Raw genomic sequence first — 6,000 nt, 5'->3', positions numbered from 1 at the left:
CAGGGTATTCCCATCTCTTTCAGAATTTTCCACAGTTTATTGTGATCCACACAGTCAAAGGCTTTGGCATAGTCAATAAAGCAGAAATAGATATTTTTCTGGAACTCTCTTGCTTTTTCCATGATCCAGCGGATGTTGGCAATTTGATCTCTGGTTCCTCTGCCTTTTCGAAAACCAGCTTGAACATCTGGAAGTTCACGGTTCACATATTGCTGAAGCCTGGCTTGGAGAATTTTGAGGATTACTTTACTAGCGTGTGAGATGAGTGTGATTGTGCGGTAGTTTGAGCATTCTTTGGCATTGCCTTTCTTTGGGATTGGAATGAAAACTGACCTTTTCCAGTCCTGTGGCCACTGATGAGTTTTCCATACTTGCTGGCATATTGAGTGAAGCACTTTCACAGCATCTCTTTCAGGATTTGAAATAGGTCAACTGGAATTCTATCACCTCCACTAGCTTTGTTCGTAGTGATGCTTTCTAAGGCCCACTTGACTTCACATTCCAGGATGTCTGGCTCTAGGTCAGTGATCACACCATCATGATTATCTGGGTCGTGAAGATCTTTTTTGTACAGTTCTGTGTATTCTTGCCATCTCTTCTTTATATCTTGTGCTTCTGTTAGGTCCATACCATTTCTGTCTTTTACTGAGCCTATCTTTGCATGAAATGTTCCCTTGGTATCTGTAATTTTCTTGAAGAGATCTCTAGTCTTTCCCATTCTGTTGTTTCCTCTATTTCTTTGCATTGACTGCTGAGGAAGACTTTCTTATATCTTCTTGCTATTCTTTGGAACTCTGCTTTCAGATGCTTATATCTTTCCTTTTCTCCTTTGCTTTTAGCTTCTCTTCTTTTCACAGCTATTTGTAAGGCCTCCCCAGACAGCCATTTTGCTTTTTTGCATTTCTTTTCCATGGGGATGGTCTTGATCCCTGTCTCCTGTACAGTGTCACGAACCTCATTCCATAGATCATCAGGCACTATATCTATCAGATCTAGGCCCTTAAATCTATTTCTCACTTCCACTGTATAATCATAAGGGATTTGATTTAGGTCATACCTGAATGGTCTAGTGGTTTTCCCTACTTTCTTCAATTTAAGTCTGAATTTGGCAATAAGGAGTTCATGATCTGAGCCACAGTCAGCTCCTGGTCTTGTTTTTCTTGACTGTAAAGAGCTTCTCCGTCTTTGGCTGCAAAGAATATAATCAATCTGATTTCGGTGTTGACCATCTGGTGAAGTCCATGTGTAGAATCTTCTCTTGTGTTGTTGGAAAAGGGTGTTTGTTATGACCAGTGCATTTTCTTGGCAAAACTCTATTAGTCTTTGCCCTGCTTCGTTCTGTATTCCAAGGCCAAATTTGCCTGTTACTCCAGGTGTTTCTTGACTTCCTACTTTTGCATTCCAGTCCCCTACAATGAAAAGGACATCTTTTTGGGGTGTTAGTTCTAAAAGGTCTTGTAGGTCTTCATAGAACTGTTCAACTTCAGCTTCTTCAGCGTTACTGGTTGGGGCATAGACTTGGATTACTGTGATATTGAATGGTTTGCCTTGGAAACGAACAGAGATCATTCTGTCATTTTTGAGATTGCATCCAAGTACTGCATTTCGGACTCTTTTGTTGACCATGATGGCTACTCCATTTCTTCTGAGGGATTCCTGTCCACAGTAGTAGATATAATGATCATCTGAGTTAAATTCACCCATTCCAGTCCATTTGAGTTCACTGATTCCTAGAATGTTGACTTTCACTCTTGCCATCTCTTGTTTGACCACTTCCAATTTGCCTTGATTTATGGACCTGACATTCCAGGTTCCTATGCAATATTGCTCTTTACAGCATCAGACCTTGCTTCTATCACCAGTCACATCCACAACTGTGTATTTTTTTTTGCTTTGGCTCCATCCCTTCATTCTTTCTGGAGTTATTTCTCCACTGATCTCCAGTAGCATATTGGGCACCTACTGACCTGGGGAGTTCCTCTTTCAGTATCCTATCATTTTGCCTTTTCATACTGTTCATGGGGTTCTCAAGGCAAGAATATTGAAGTGGTTTGCCATTCCCTTCTCCAGTGGACCACATTCTGTCAGATTTCTCCTCCATGACCTGCTCGTCTTGGGTTGCCCCACGGTTATGGCTTAGTTTCACTGAGTTAGACAAGGCTGTGGTCCTAGTGTGATTAGATTGACTAGTTTTCTGTGAGTATGGTTTCAGTGTGTTTACCTTCTGATGCCCTCTTGCAACACCTACTGTCTTACTTGGGTTTCTCTTATCTTGAGTGTGGGGTATCTCTTCACAGCTGCTCCAGCAAAGTACGGCTGCTGCTCCTTACCTTGGATGAGGGGTATCTTCTCACCACTGCCCTTCCTGACCTTCAACTTGGGATAGCTCCTCTAGGCCCTCCTGTGCCTGCACAGCCATGGCTCCTTGGACGTGGGGTTGGTCCTCCCGGCCACCGCCCCTGGTGTTGGGCGTGGGGTTGCTCCTCGCAGCCGCTGCCCCTGATCTCGGACACGGGGTAACGCCTCTCATCGCAGCCCCTGACCTCGGATGAGGGGTAGCTCCTCTCGGCCACCACCCCTGATCTCAGACGCGGGGTAGCTCCTCTCGGCCGTTCCTGTGCCCTCTCAGTCTGGCACTTTCGACCACTGCCCCTGACCTCGGACGTGGGGTAACTCCTTTAGGCCACTGTCCTTTGGGCATGGGGTCCTCCCAACTTCTGCCCCTGACCTTGGACATGGGGTAGCTCCTCTAGGCCGTGTTTAGTGTGTTGGTCGCAGCCGCCAGGCTAGGGGTGGTTAATTTGCTGGAATCTTCCTCATGACACTCTGGCTGTCTCAATAGCTCTTTTGCTTCTTTTGGTAAAGTCAAAGAAGAAAGACAAGAGAAAGCAAGGTAAGAAGGGAAAATCAGATCTGTTTGTTTTTTATCATCTTTTAAACATTTTTGAGAAACTTAACAAAATATGGAATAAGTCAAGAAGGCAAAATTGTTGTTCCAAGTAAGACCCAATGACCACCATTGAAACAGATAGTCAAGAATTTTATAAGAATCTGCTATTTCAAAAGATGCACTTGACTAACTGTCTCTGTTTTGCACTCAAGTGCTAAAAGATACACATCTATATTCCTCTTCAAGAGACTCATATGGCTCAACTGCTAAGTGTCAGAATCATGACTTGGAAACCTTATCAGTCTTTAAAGCCGAAACTTTTAAATTGGATGAACATTTTAATTATTAATAATAATTTGTGCTTCCTAGGTGGCATTAGTGGTAAAGAATCCACCTGCCAATGCAGGAGACATAAGAGATGCAGATTTGACCCCTGGGTCAGCAAGATCCCCTGGAGGAGGAAATAGCAACCCACTCCAGTATTTTTGCCTGGAGAATCCCACGGACAGATGAACCTGCTGGGCTATAGTCCATAGAGTTGCGAAGAGTCAAACACGACTGAAGTGACTTAGCACTTATGCAATAATTACTTTTTATTCAATAATACTTTATTGAGTCCTCAAAATGTACGCTAGGGAAAGGGTTTGCAAAGATGGATCATTCCTGCTAACTATCCTTAATTTCCCCCAGACAGTTGAGAGATGGCTCCAGAAGACACAGCATCTAGGATCAGAATACCTTTATAGAGATCATTACCATTTCTTCCTTAAGTCAGACCCCAAGGGAGCGTAGGCAATGAGGAGAATGTCCTTGGACTTGCAGAACTCTAGCAGTTTGCTCTGGTTGAGGTAAGGGTGACATTCCACCCGTAAATTGCCAAGCAGAAGTACTGGAATGTGGGGTCAGCAGGATCACCATCCCCAAATATACAAGGAACACACAGAGCTATATTCATGGTGTCAGAATTATTTAGAAATACCAGCAACAAGGGCCAGCACATGACCGTCATCTACAGCTGTGACCATGGTGCACAAGACCCAACAGTTTTCCTGCTTAAAAATGTCTTGTGCTTTATCTATTCATCCCTCATTCCCTCCCCAAGAAAGAACTCTTCACAGCCAATTTTCTTTCCTTTCTCAAATCAGTGATCTCCAAAGTGAAGGTAAATCTCCCAAAGGACAAAAAATAAACATTTTTAGACTTCTGTTTTTATTTTTTATCTACAAGGAAGAAAACACTAAGCCTTACTAATATCTAATATATGGATTGCCTTTAGACGTGAGATGTCTAAAAGGAGATGAGATCATGTAGAAATATAGGCCCTCTGCCAGGAAGAAGTGCTGCCAGTTATTAATATTTTTACACTCATGGTTTCCTTCCCTATTCTCCAAGATAAGGAAATGTATGTGTTGCTCATTAATGTGAGCTTATCTTAACAAACAGACTTTTTAACTTTTAGTTTTTTATGGGAGTAAAAGCTACATTACATACTTTTACCATTTCACCCATTTTTAAGTACACGGTTCAAAGGCATCAAGCACGTTCATGTCATTTGGGAGTGATTTCATACCATGTACCCACTACTATATTTAAAATGGATGACCAAAAAGGAATTCCTCTGTGGCATAGGGAACTCTCTTCAACACTATGTAACAACTTAATTGGGGAAAACACCAGCAAGGACTGATGCTGAAGCTGAAGCTCCAATACTTTGGCCACCTGATGCGAAGAACTGACTCATTGGAAAAGACCTTGATGCTGGGAAAGATTGAGAGCAGGAGGAAAAGGGGGTGACAGAGGATGAGATGGTTGGATGGTATCATGGACTCAATGAGCATGAGTTTCAGGAAACTCCAGGAAATAGCGAAGGACAAGGAAGTCAGATGTGCTGCAGTCCCTGGGGTCACAAAGAGTCAGATATGATGGAGCCACTGAACAACAACAACAATTGGTAAAAAGAATCTGAAATGGACTAGATACATATGTGTGTGTAACTGAATCACTTTGCTGTACACCTGAAACAAACACAGCATTGTTCATTGACTGTTCTTCAAGATAAAATAAAAAATTCAAAAAAGAATCCCAGTGGTTATCTCATGACAAAGAACTCAAAAGAGCCATTAAAAGATGAATTAACCATTCTCTCTGATGCATGAGTGTTCCAATATTTCTGACCTTTTATGCGAAAGGTCAATCATTTGCTAGCTCTGAATTACTAGGGCCGACTACCATAACACTTAGTAGATTATACTTCAACCTGACTCCTGGATGTTTCTTGCAAAATGACATGGGAACAAAGACAAATAAAAGAAATAAAAATAAATGGACACAATCTTTAGCAATATCTTCTGTAACTTAAAATACATTCTGTTCTCTTGGAGCAGCTGATGTCCTAAGGTCAGTGGAAAAGAGGGAAGTGCCATTTGGTGACTTTGTTGAAATGAATAAAGAATAAGCTGGTGAGGAGGGAGAAGAGATTGGGGGCAGACTGATGAGGGGATTACCTGGTTGCAGACGGGCTTGTACTTGAGCCCCGGCTTGTTCAGGATCTTCTCCAGCTGCTTGTGGTTAAAGTTGGACACCCCAATGGACTTGGTCAGCCCTGCATCCTTACACTTCTCCAAGGCCTGGGGTGGGAGGGGTGGTGAGGGGTAACTGGCTAGAGAAACATACTAAATGGTAGCATGAGTGTCTCTGGGTGAGGGAGAATACAAGATGCAGATTGCAATAAATAAGACAGGAGTTGGCCAATAGGAGGAGGATGAGAAATAGGAGAATGAGAACTATTTTTAAAAATAGTTTTTTAATTGGCTAAGAAGATAGAAAAAGAAAAGGATGAAAGCAGCCCAGGCGGGTTAAGAGAACCAGTATGATCTTTAGCTGATCACCTAGAAAAATCTGGTAAAACACTAGCAGAACAAGTGCTAGGAGAAAGGAACTTGAGGTAGGCGTAGCCTGGGAAACAGGAAGCTGCCATGCTCGCCTCCCAGACCACTGGCTTCCTATTTTCTCTTTGACCTCCTATCCTATGATTGACATCAAACTCATTGGGCTCCAGCCCTGCCTGTTCCTTGATGTTTTTTAAATATGGTGAGCTTTCTCCTGGCCTT

At 42.6% G+C, this 6,000-nt stretch overlaps 1 pseudogene; it reads right to left on the bottom strand.

Annotated features, from left to right (window-relative positions):
• Positions 1-6,000, bottom strand: part of LOC104986000 — a 40,787-nt pseudogene that overhangs the window by 6,379 nt on the left and 28,408 nt on the right.

Source organism: Bison bison, unplaced genomic scaffold, assembly GCF_000754665.1.
Source record: "Bison bison bison isolate TAMUID 2011002044 unplaced genomic scaffold, Bison_UMD1.0 scf7180017864063, whole genome shotgun sequence".
Classification (NCBI taxonomy): Eukaryota; Metazoa; Chordata; class Mammalia; order Artiodactyla; family Bovidae; genus Bison; species Bison bison.
This window is presented reverse-complemented; position numbering and strand designations above follow the sequence as displayed.